The sequence below is a fragment of the Dermacentor albipictus genome, chromosome 1 (assembly GCF_038994185.2).
Source record: "Dermacentor albipictus isolate Rhodes 1998 colony chromosome 1, USDA_Dalb.pri_finalv2, whole genome shotgun sequence".
Taxonomy (NCBI): domain Eukaryota; kingdom Metazoa; phylum Arthropoda; class Arachnida; order Ixodida; family Ixodidae; genus Dermacentor; species Dermacentor albipictus.
The window spans coordinates 49,169,882-49,182,334 of NC_091821.1; positions in this window are offsets into that span (position 1 = coordinate 49,169,882).

Below are 12,453 nucleotides of genomic sequence, written 5' to 3' on the forward strand. Positions count from 1 at the left end.
TTTCCTTGGTGTTCCATGTTTGTTGGCTTCTGATGATATGATTAATGAATATTGGGCCCCTCGGCTAACCTCCTTTCCTCTCGTATATATATATATATATATATATATATATATATATATATATATATATATATATATATATATATATATATATATATATATATATACACTCTGCAGCTGTTAGCGTGCGACTTGCGTATGCAACCACACGTTCTTCAGAATTTTGCTGACGTTGCAGAAGAACAGCGCCGATACCGTGTCCGCTGGCGTCAGTATTTAGAAGAGTGGGTGCGGTGTTGTCGAAGTGACAAAGCACAGGTTCAGACGTGAGGGCACGCTTGAGGGCGTCAAAAGCAGTTTGGCATTCGTCCGACCATACGTAGGGAGCTCCAGAAGGAAGGAGTTGATGGAGCGGCGCCGCAATGGTGGCAAAGTTACGTATTAAGCGCCGGAAATACGAAGCTAGGCCAAGTAAGCTAGGCAAGTCTTTGGCGCGTTGAGGCCTGGGGAAGTGGAGGACAGCGGTAATCTTGTCGGGGGTCGGGTCGAAGGCCCTCCTTGCTGACAAGGTGCCCGAGCACTTTAATGGTTTTGCTGGCGAAGTGGCACTTTTTTGTATTCAGCTGAAGGCCAGCAGCTGAGAGGCATGTCAGGACTTCGTCGAGGCGCTGCAAGTGCGGATGAAAGGTCGACGAAAATATGATGATGTCGTCAAGGCAACATAAGCAAGTCGTCCACTTTAGGCCCCGTAGTACGGTGTCAATCCTCCGCTCAAATGTGGCGGGAGCATTACACAGGCCGAACGGCATTATATTAAATTCATAAAGTCCATCGGGCGTGGCAAAGGCGGTTTTCTTCTTGTCTGCTTCGTGCATGGGTATCTGCCAGTATCCAGAGTGTAGATCAAGGCTGGAGAAATACTCCGCGCCTTGTAATGAATCTAACGCATCATCGATTCGGGGCAGTGGATATACATCTTTGCGGGTTATTTTGTTCAAGGCCCGGTAGTCTACGCAAAATCACACTGAGCCGTCTTTCTTACGCACCAAAACGACAGGTGACGACCCAGGGTTTGTGGATGGGCGGAATAAGCTACGTTTCAGCATGTCGGCAACATGGGTATCGATGATCTGGCGTTCACCAGAAGAAACGCAATATGGCCGCCGGCGCACGATGGAAGTTCCATCTGTATGTATGCGATGAACCGTCGCGAAATGTGTCCCAGAAGAGGAGAGTGTACGTCGAAGGAGTCTTTATGCTTGGATAACAACGCCAGTAACTCCCCCGTCTGCTGTTGCGTTAAATCGGAGCTGATGGTACTAGCGAGAACAGAAGCAGGGACCGGATCCATAGGTGTGGGGGGTTGTGAAACAGCAGTAGTCGAGGTAAGCACAGAGACAGGCTGTGTGTCCAAGACGCACATGAGAGCGGCGCCTTTAGAAAGCAGAACTGGCTCATTGGTTGTGTTGAGTACAGCCAAAGTGGCCGTGCCGTTGGTAAAGTGAACAAGGCTGGGTGCCAGAGGAATCCCTTTGGATAGGCAACGGGATGACGGTACCACTAAAACGTCACCATCGGCGGGGTCAGAACTAACTACAAGGAGTTGTTCGCGACCAGGGGGCACCATACAATCATTAGCAGATCCTAAGCGAAGGCGTGGTTCGTGCACGTCGTCGGAATGGTTGGTCTCTGTCAAGTTCACGAGGCGTTGACGGCATGAGATGAAAGCAGACGCCGAAGAGAGAAAGTCCCACCCCAGTATAAGCATGTGAGCACAGGAAGTCAACACTGCGAACTGGGTATGGTGGCGTATCCCGTCGATCGAAACTCTAACGGTGCATTGCGCCGATGGCCGAATCACAACATTATTTGCACCACGAAGAAGAGCTCTACTGTAAGGTGTAGTAACTTTGCGTAGACGAGCGCACAAGCCAGCGTGAATAATGGACATAGCTGCTCCCGTATCAAACACTGCTAGGACTGGTACACCTTCTACACACTGTCAAGATTTAGGGCTCAATCCCATCGCTCGTGATCCTTGTCAAGATTGAAGTAGGGCATGAATTAGAAGATAGCTGGCCCATGCCGTCGTCCAACTTATCCACGTTGGGGACGTTGATGAAAGGAAGGACTGCTTCTCATCGAGAACGAGGAATAAGGGTTTATTTACAGTAATTACATGCACTTCATCAGTCTAGCATGACTGCGAAAGAAAGTACGCCAGTCTAACGCGACTGCTTGAGAGAGTGTCTCGGCCTAACATGACTGCTTATTAAGAAAGTGTCTCGAGCATGCGCACAACAGCCGTTTATAAACACTTGGTCCTCCACCGATTCCAAGGTGCCGAAAACGTTCGTACAGTCATCGTAAACACGCCGCCTCTCCGCGGGACGGTTTAGACACACACACGCACACACACGCAACACAGGTTCACGGTTCGAAACCAACATCACATGGATTTCGTAGAACTCGGAGCGGACCCTCGCAGTGCGCCCGGGTAGCCATTGTCTTGCGTCTTGGTCAGCGCGTGGGAAGGGGCCTCCGACGACGTTCCCGCGGCAACTCCCCCACTCATAGCAGATCAGGTCCGCGTTGTTGGGTTCGGTAACAATAGTTGGCCCGCCGAACCCATTCAGTCACCACGGCGACGAGGCTAGAGCGTAACGGTGGCGTTCCTTGAATGTTGACGTCGCCGTCGTCGCAACTGGCTGGCAACACTTGCCCCTCAGCTGGGCCGTTCTTAACAGCGCCTCCATGGCCCGGAAAGTCTCGACTGCCCAGCGCTGATAACTGCTGGGCAGGAAGAGAACGGCTGGTGGCCAGGGGGTGATGTCTTGGCACGCAGTAACCACTTGTGTAATGATGTCACGGCCCCAAAACATCCAACAAGGACAGGCAACTGCAAAATGAACCCCAGAACACGGCTCTGCGCCGAGATGACGTACATTGGCTCTCACTTAAGACCCGCTAGGCTTAAAAACATAAAAAATGGGTGCACAAATAAAAAATGCTGCATTTCGCTATGCCAATTTCTGAAGCAATTTCGTGCTGACAAATTCAGCAATCATGGAGGGAATCCTGCTAAATGAGAGGGGATCTTCTTGGCTTAATAAAATTAACACTAGTAACCCTAAAATTTAGGCGGGACCCTCAAACGCAGAATTCAAATTAGCCTGCTCAAACCATCCGCATTGCTATGCTACTTTCCCTTCTTATATCTAACGGAGAAGTTGTACTCTTGGAGAGTAAGGCTCCATCGGAGCAAGCGGCCATTTTTGTGTGACATTTGATTGAGCCACCTCAGAGGACAGTGGTCGGTCTCGAAGATGGACTTCGCTCCGTACAAGTAACACAACTTCTGGGCGGCCCAAACTAAACAAGAACCCGCCGCGGTTGCTCAGTGGCTATGGTGTTGGGCTGCTGAGCACGAGGTCGCGGGATCGAATCCCGGCTACGGCGGCCGCATTTCGATGGAGGCGAAATGCGAAAACACCCGTGTACTTAGATTTAGGTGCACGTTAAAGAACCCCAGGTGGTCGAAATTTCCGGAGCCCTCCACTACGGCGTGCCTCATAATCAGAAAGTGGTTTTGGCACGTAAAACCCCATAATTTTTTTAAACTAAACAAGCGCAGTCCTTCTCTGAAGCGCTGTAGGCTTCCTCTCTTAGATATAGTTTGCGGCTGGCATAGAGGATAGGATGCTCCTCGTTATCGTCGCCGACTTGACTAAGTACCACGCCCATACCTCTGTCGCTTGCGTCGCATTGAACTATAAATTCCTTTGTGTAGTCTGGCGCGCGAACCACAGGACGAGAAACCAATAGCGTTTTCAAACTTAGGAAAGCGTTCTCTTTGTCTTTATCCCAGTGTACGCTACTCGCTGCTCCCTTTCGGAGGGCGTCCGTTAATGGACTTGCCATTTGAGAGTAATTCGGAATGTACCGTTGATAGTACCCCACAAGTCCCAGAAAGGAACGAAGGTCTGTTTTCGTGCGCGGCTGAGAAAAATCTCCAATCGTAGCTATTTTCAGCTCGGCCGGCCGTCTGGTGCCCTGGCCGACAACATGGCCCAGATAAGCAACCTGTGAACAACCAAATCTACACTTTTCCGCTTTCATCGTTAAGCCGGCTTCCCTCAACCGTGAGAACACCTGTTTGAGGTGTGATACGTGTTGTTCCCAGCTGTCCGAAAAAATGGCCACATCATCAAGATAAAACAAGGCGAACTCCTGCAAGTCATTTAGGACAACATACATTAACTTAGAGAAGCTAAACGGCGCGTTCTTCGGCCCGAAGCTAAGTGCGAGAGGACGAAAAGTGCCTACAGGTACAGATGAATGCGGCATAGCGGCTGGCACTTTCTGAAAGGGGAACTTGCCAGTACCCCCGCACGAGATCTATAGTTGTAATGTATTTAGCAGCGCTAACTCTTTCAATTCGTTCCTCAATGTTGGGTATCGGGTACAGCTGATCCCTAGTGATGGCATTTAACTTCCTGTAGTCAACACACGGACGAGGGTCCTTGTTAGGGGTTTCTACTAGTGGTGACGTGTAGTCACTCTCAGCGGGCTCAATAACTCCCAACTCTAGCATGCGCTGTATCTCTGCCTCCATAATTTCTCTCTGTCTTGGAGACACCCTGTAAGGCTTTGATCTTACGGGTTCGGTTGATGTCAGCTCTATTTCATGCGTTATTAGGTCGGTTCCACCTTCCCGATCGCTGAACCTGTCAATATATTCCCCTAACATCCCTTTAAGCTCATCTAGCGGCTCGGGTCTTAGAGCGTGCGAGCTTACCGAATGTTTTACTACTTCTTCTAGGCCGATTTGAGAATTGGAGGTCGCCTTATACTCCCTAAACTTGGTACTAGTGCCATCCTGCTCTTTGAGGGTATAGTTAACGACTCCGCTCTACATACGGCTTCATCTAATTGCAGTGATATATCCTCACCTCCTTCCTGCGACCGGGCATTTTCAGAGCATAGTTAGTATCTGAAAGTTTGTGCAACACTTTAACGGGCCCGTCCCAATGAACTTCAAGCTTGTTTTTTCCTGAAGGTTTGAGGATCATTACTTGGTCTCCGGCGTTAAACGTACGAAGCCTCGCATTATTGTCGTAATAGAACTTGGCGTTCTTTCGAGCTACTCCCATGTTCTTTTCGACTAGTTCTTGGGTTGCGCTTAACCGTTCCCGCAGATTTAGCACGTATTCAACCACTGTAGGACTCTCCCCTCTTTCCTCCCACATCTCTCTTAACATTCTTAGTGGAGAACGGAGTGTCCTTCCATACACTAGTTCTGCTGGCGAGAACCCTGTCGCTTCATGTGGAACCATTCCCAAAGCAAACAAAGTTGCCGGCAGACAGTTCTGCCAGTCCTCCTCGTGCTCGTAACAGAGCGCACGCAAAACTCGCTTAAGCACTGAATGCCACCTCTCTATTGTATACACTGTTTGCTGAGGGTGATGGACGGAACTGTGTATTAACTTTACCCCACACTTTTGCAAGAATGTGGAAGTCAGTGCGTTGGTGAATACTGACCCTTGATCCGCCTGAATTTCGGCTGGAAACCCAACTCGTGCAAACACTGTCAAATGCGCGTCTACTACTTCGGTGGAGCTGAGCTCTTTCAGAGGGATTGCTTCTGGAAACTTTGTAGCCGGACACAGCATGGTAAACAAGTACCTGTAACCCGATTTTGTTTTTGGCAGAGGCCCTGTCGTGTCTATCACAAGCCGTCTGAAAGGTTCTGTTATTAAGGGAACTACCTTTCGTGGAGTTTTCCATGTCTGTCCTGGTTTACCGGAGCGCTGGCAGGCGTCGCATGATCTTACAAAGTTTTCTACGTTTTTGAAACAGCCAGGTCAGTAGTATTCCATAAGCAATCTTTCCTTTGATTTGTTTATGCCTAGGTGGCCGGACCACCCATTTCCTTGACAGGGACTCAAAAGGTCCTCCCTGTACTTAATAGGCACGACTAATTGATCTAGAATTCTACCCTTTCGATCTCTGTAGTGCCGATACAACAATCCTCCTCTCTCATGTATCGTCACGTTGCGCCTAGCAATGCCTTCTTTGGCTGTGTGATGTAATTTAGCTAAGCTCTCATCATTCTTTTGCTCGGCTGCCGATGACTCTCTATCCACACGTAAGAGCTTATCAAAGTTCTTTGAGGCCGGTGATAATAACGACCCTGTCTCGCTTGTGAGTGCGTCAGCTTGCTCTTCCTGCAGGCTAGAACTTTGACACTCTAGTGCTACGCTCTCATTGAGCAGGTCAGCTGGCAGGCTCTCCTCAAATGTTTTTTTGTCCCTCTGGCCTAGCTCGGATTCGGGTATTGAAGTTATTCTCTTTTCTGCTTCCGCTGGAAGAGCTTGTGCATTTTCAGCCGAAAGCGACGCGATTTTACGAGCTTGGCCTCGGGTCAATGTCTGTACGATGCCATCTCCCAGTTTAATCCCTCTGTCACGCAGTAACTGATTCGAACGATTCGAAAAAATGTATGGGTACTGCAGTGACAAAAATTTGGAAACTGCAGCCTCAGTCTCTAGTTCCCCGAATGGTCCACTGATTTTGACTTTGGCCATGGGCAGACACAAGCGGTGTTCTTCTACAACCTCTTTGATGCATGCTACTTCTCCGGTAAAGTCATCTACCGTCACGTAAGACAGATGGACAATGTCCATCGTGGCGGCACTGTCTCTTAGCACTCGGAATGGTTTGCCATTAACTTGCAGGTCGTGAGGATATGGGCTCAAAAGTTCCATATTCTCGTCTTTTTCCTCTACGTAGGAAAAAAGTTTACTGGACTTCCCGCAGTTTACAGCTATATGTCCCAGTTTGTGGCATTTATAACAGCGGATTGGCCTAAAAGATTCGAATTTTCTTTTCTGCTCTTTTTGTACAGTTTCGCTGTTAGCTTACTCCTCGCTCTTTTCTGCGGACTTTTCCTCCACGTCTACAGGCTCCGGTCGTCTAGTCTGCGAACCCTTTTTGAACGGAAATGGTTTCCGCGGTCCATTTCAACCGTCCCAATTTCCGTCCTCGGTGTTCAACTTTCTACGCCTTGCGTACTCTTAGGCTAATTCAGACGCCCTTTCCACAGTGTTTACATTCCCTCTGTCTTGCACCCACAGTTTCACAGCTTGGGGGATGGATTTGTAAAACTGCTCTAGACAAATGCATTCAATGATCATGTCTCTGCTGTCGTACGCTTCCGCACTTTTCAGCCACTCGACTCGAGGATGTGTATCCAGAGGACACAGAAAGAGGATATGTATCCAGCCGTCGTCGATTGCCAGCCGTCGTAGCAGCTCGAGATTACCAGCCGTCGTTGCAACTGGCTGCCAACATTTGCACCTCAGTGGGCCGTTCTTAACAACACACGAATAAAGTATTGGCCGGGCACGCTGGAGGAATTGTAGTCTGTGCGAGCCATGCAGCTTTCCCTGCAAAAACTGCACCATCTAATTTTCCTAATGGTAGTCAGGAGTGTGGGTGGCCGGTTGCAGGGGTGATGTCGAGCGTCGGAGAGGGGAGGGCGAGCGGCGGCGACCTGGACGTTAGTTGCGAGGAGCCTCGGGAGGTGGAGAAAGTGAGCGTGGGGAGAGCCGGTGCTGGTAAGGACTCGGAGGAAGCAACGGGTCTCTCTCATAACTATCGTAGCCACTGCATTCGTCCTGTTGTTGTCTTCGGGAAAAACGCGATATGTGCCCCCGAATACCGCAATAATAACAAATGGGGCGGGGCGTAGGCCGGGTAGTGTAAACTCCTGTGGCAGGCGGACGGGGTGATAGAGTCGCCAGATGGTTGGGGCCAGTAGCAGGAGCAGGAGGCGCTGTCCGAACGAACGCTGTTTGCATAGCCGCAACCTGAGCATACGAGGTGGATGGCGAAGGAGTGCCACAGATCGCAGCGTAGGTCATGGGGGACAGCTCCTCTTTGATGATGTCGCGCAGGCCAGGAACCGAAGGCTCAGGCTAGAAAACGGGAGGACTGAGCAGGCCACACGCTTGGGGCTCTTCGCGCATGAGAGTCCGAATCAGCAGACGCAGGTCGGTATCCGACGAAGGAGGCGCGTTACCGGCGTAAACGGATGGCCTGCAGTGCGTCCAGGTGTTGGCAAGTCGCGATCATCACATCGTTTACGGTATTTAGATTCTTGATCGCCAGTGCGTTGAATGCGACGTGGGCAATGCCCTTTAGGATGTGCCGAACACGATCAGATTCCGTCATTGTGAAACCAAGTCCTGGCAACGTCAGTGAGGTAGAATGCGACGTTGCAAAGCTTGTGCATGTCATCCCATCAGTTAGACTCACTCACGCCGTCATAATTGTCCAGCCAGTCATCAACGTCGTCACTACGAAGGCCAGCAAACATGGTGGGATCGCGCTGCCGCGTGCTGACGGTCCATGAAGGAACGGCCGGTGGGGCAGAGAAGGTGACGCCGGAGGCTCCTGGAGGATCTTCTTGGGGCATCCTGGCGGAAAGGTGGAGCAAGCGGCGGCCTGAACGAAGCTCCAGGGAAACTCGAAGGCGTAGAGGACCAAGGGATCGAAAGCAGCCTACGCCACTTGCGCGACAGCTGTTAAGCCTCAACGGTTTATTTCGCAGCTCGCGCGCTGAAGATGACGCTGGCCATGATAATGAATATATACCGATGAAGAAGATGAAGGGATAATATAATGCTCACAATATATATTTATATATTATGATGGTTTTAGACAGCTGGACCGCAGGCTTGATGAGGGCGCAAATGTATACTGCTGGCCGAGCACCGCCGACGAATGAACCGCGCGTATAAACCGTGCGACACATCACTCTGTCCGTGTATTTCTTTCTTTTGAAGCTCATAAAAACAAAGAAACAAAAAAAAATACCCGCTGCGCACCGCGGCGACCATTTTGTCTCAAGGGCGCACGGGTATTGGGCGCTGTGGTTCCCTTCTGGAGCTGCATAATTGGACAAGTCTACTTGGGTTATTTCTTTCTCCGTTGGCGACCGAATCCACTAAACTCTTCGCACGTGAGTGTTATTTGCCAATGGCCGGCCGCTGGCGTTAATAATGTGTCCTGCGTTAGGAGTGGCTGGAATTCGCTTTTAAGAACAATGCTAGCGCAAGAGCGTTTTTTTTGTTTTTTTAACGGGCCCTGTATTTCTTTCTCTTTCTCTCTCTTCTCTTCCATATAAACCGAGTTTTTCCTAGTTAACCTTCAGTGACGGCAGTGCCTTTTCGGGAGCTCAAACACCTGCACAGCTTTTTTCGGGATATACAGAAGACCACTGTACGTGACAGTCCCACGTGGCATTTTACAATTAGCGCAATTACTATATGATTGTTTCCAGGAACCTTTGAAGTGTTGTCATTATCATAGTGACCAGCGTAGGAAGGCATATTAACGGAAATAGCCGTTGTTTGATTCGTCAATTTCGAAAGCAAAGAGCCACTTGACGGTCACTGACAACCATACCGTGCACAAAAAGCAACAGACCCGCTTCGTTGGGTGCAGCGTCTTGGCCCGGTCGCGCGGCGTGCCGCTCACCCGATCTCCCGCGGCGACGAAGCGTCGCCAGTCAGGCAGCGAGCCTCGCCCAGCTGGAGAGCCGTAAAACGCGGGACGCGAGGCTGCGCGATGCTGCCAAACAAAGATACCTCGCAGAACAGCTTGTGGTCACCAGGCAAACGGGCTATCCCGGGCGGTGGCAATTACGCACCCGTGAGAATTCGCCTTTCGACAAGACCCCATCGCGGGAGAGCTGTAGGGACGCGGTGGCCTACTGTGGACGCTGGTGAAAGGAAGAGGGCCCAAGCGTTGAAAACGAAGAATCAGGGGAAGCAGACACGGAGGTCGAGGTGAATGTGGACGGGGCTAAGAAGACCGCAGAGCGCCCCCGACGGTGAGGATCTAGGCATCGTCGGACACGTCAAAAGTCTCATAGCCCCCAACCATGAACGTACGATAGCTCGTTCCTAGAAACCAAGGCGTCTCGTCTCAGCCAGCTACCAGCAGGATGCACCAGCATCTGCGCCATCCGCAAAGGGGTGTTTACGCCTGAGGACAATTCACACTTTTTATCCGTGGTCTAGGCATCAAGTGACGCAGTACCGCAGCGCCTGTTCCATATATGCTTTCTTTCCCTAGTTGTGCGGAATTACGCGCACGGAAATTTTATTCATGCAGGAAGGTATATTTTAATTTATATCCATGGGCATGGTAGGTCCGTGCCTCATTTGCGTGTTCTTTTGGTCTCTCAGAGACTGCAAAACAGACAGACATGTCAGCCCACGTCTAATGTCGGACATGTGGTTGGCACAGATATCACTGATGACGCATACGTAGAGTTGTCTGAAATTGATACCCCGTGGTCCGGCCATACGGCTCGGCAGAATTTGCCAATATCAGGGGCAATTCACGAAGCTTTTTGTTCGTGCTCTTTGCCGTTAGTCGGCCGCCGTAGTTACTAATATGTCCAGCATCAGGATTGCCTGAAATGTTCTCTTCGGAACAATTAACGTAACAGATTGCTGTGAGTACGAGCCCATCTATTCTGGCCCCGTATTCAGAAAAAAAAAAAGGTACTCAGGCAATAACTGCTCGCAAGGTTAGATGCCATAATAGGCTGTTTTAGCAGAGCGTTTTTGACGGTCCGCTCCGCTCAGCGGGCTAGCGGAAGCGCAAGTGCGCATGCGCGACCCGTTCAGCAGTGAGCGGGCGAGCGGACGGGAGCCCCCTCTCCGCTAGAAAGCTTTCTCAGCGGAGCGCGGCGAGCGCGTCAAGCGGGTCTAGCGAAACAAAATGGCTGCCCCCAGTGCTGATGGCCCGTCCACGAGGTCGTTTGAATCGGGATTTGTAAAGCGCAAACCTAGAGTACACTTTAGGAGACACGAAGATCTTCTATTATTCGGGAGGTTGTGGCCATGAACCCGTTTCAGAATCATGCCATGTGTGCACGTTTGTTTATGCGGACCACGTTTTAGGTGTACTGAAAGAGCAAAAAACCTTGTCTTGGCTACAACAGAGCGTAACGGCTTTGTTAATGTATTATATATATATATATATATATATATATATATATATATATATATATATATATATATATATATATATAAGAAATGAAAATGCAATGTATTGCGTGAAATGCCTTCAGACACTTGAGCAATTCCAAATATATTATTTTATTGCGGCAATTCTTACAACTTGAATATTATGTTCATAGCGGTTTTACCTTCTGCGGCAAGGTGGCGCGTCAGGCAAGCACATGCCTTTCAGACGCAGCCGGGCGCTCCGCTAAAACTGATTCATCGTCCTCCGCTCCGCTAACTGTGAGCGGGTACGCGAGAGCGGACCGGACCGTCAAAAACGTTCTGCTAAAACACTCTAATGCTGGGCATATGACTTGCGAAAGCGGCAAATGGCAAAGAGCACGAACGAAAAGCTCCGTGAATTTGGCCCCTGTTGATCCGGTGGTGATCTCACCAGGGGCCGAATTCACAAAGCTTTTGACTCGTAAGTGATGTTTGCCATCTGCCGCCCACATTCACTGCGGATATATCCGACAGCACGATTGGCTGATATCGCCTCTAAAAACAGTTTTTGCATAAGCACTTTTTCCAACGCCTGTATTCACAAAAGAAAAGTTCTTACCGCAAAACTTGCTCATAAAAGCAGATGCCCACCAATCCTGATTTTAGGCATTATTACCAAAGATGGCCGACCAATGGCGATGAGCACTTACGTACAAAAAGCTTTGTGAGTTCTACCCGTGTTGCGCGAGTCGGGCCACCTGTGATTCTGCGTTCTTTTGATTCTGTTCTACAGCGTTTTTTTCTTTCGCTCCTTTTTACCGTCGGTAGCTGGCGTGCTTGTTTGACATCGACGTTGTAAACACTTCTTTTAGTTCACTTTCGGCGCATGGCTTGTTCCCGAACGCCGCTCTGGCCCCTTCTAAAGCTCCCCCGTGAGCTGCAGTATGTGTAAATAAAATAAAAACAGGTGCCGTCTGGCATAAGGCCCTTCTTTCCATTCACGTCTCCTTGGCTCATACAAGTCGTAAAAATTGCGGGGTGGTCACGTGGTATCATAAACAGCTGAGGAATGCGACAGTGAACCTGGTGTAGCGCTTACCAGCCGCAGTATGAAAGTATCATCAAAGTGAAGCGTTGGTTCGGGCTAGTTGGTTCCACACTACGTACTGCTTAAACGCAGAATTTACAGCAACCGCAAATGGACACGAACGGGACAGGTGCCCACTTCCAACTAACGTTTAATGCCAGATGTCGTAAATATATACAGAGAAACAGACAAGAAGAAACAGAAAAGATAAGAATGAATATAACTAATCATTTGATCGCATCATCTAACAAGTGTGCGTTACTAAACAATTGTCCACCAACTGCCCTCAAGAAAACATATTTCCTTGGAAGATAAGGAAAGAGACATTGCAGCTGACGC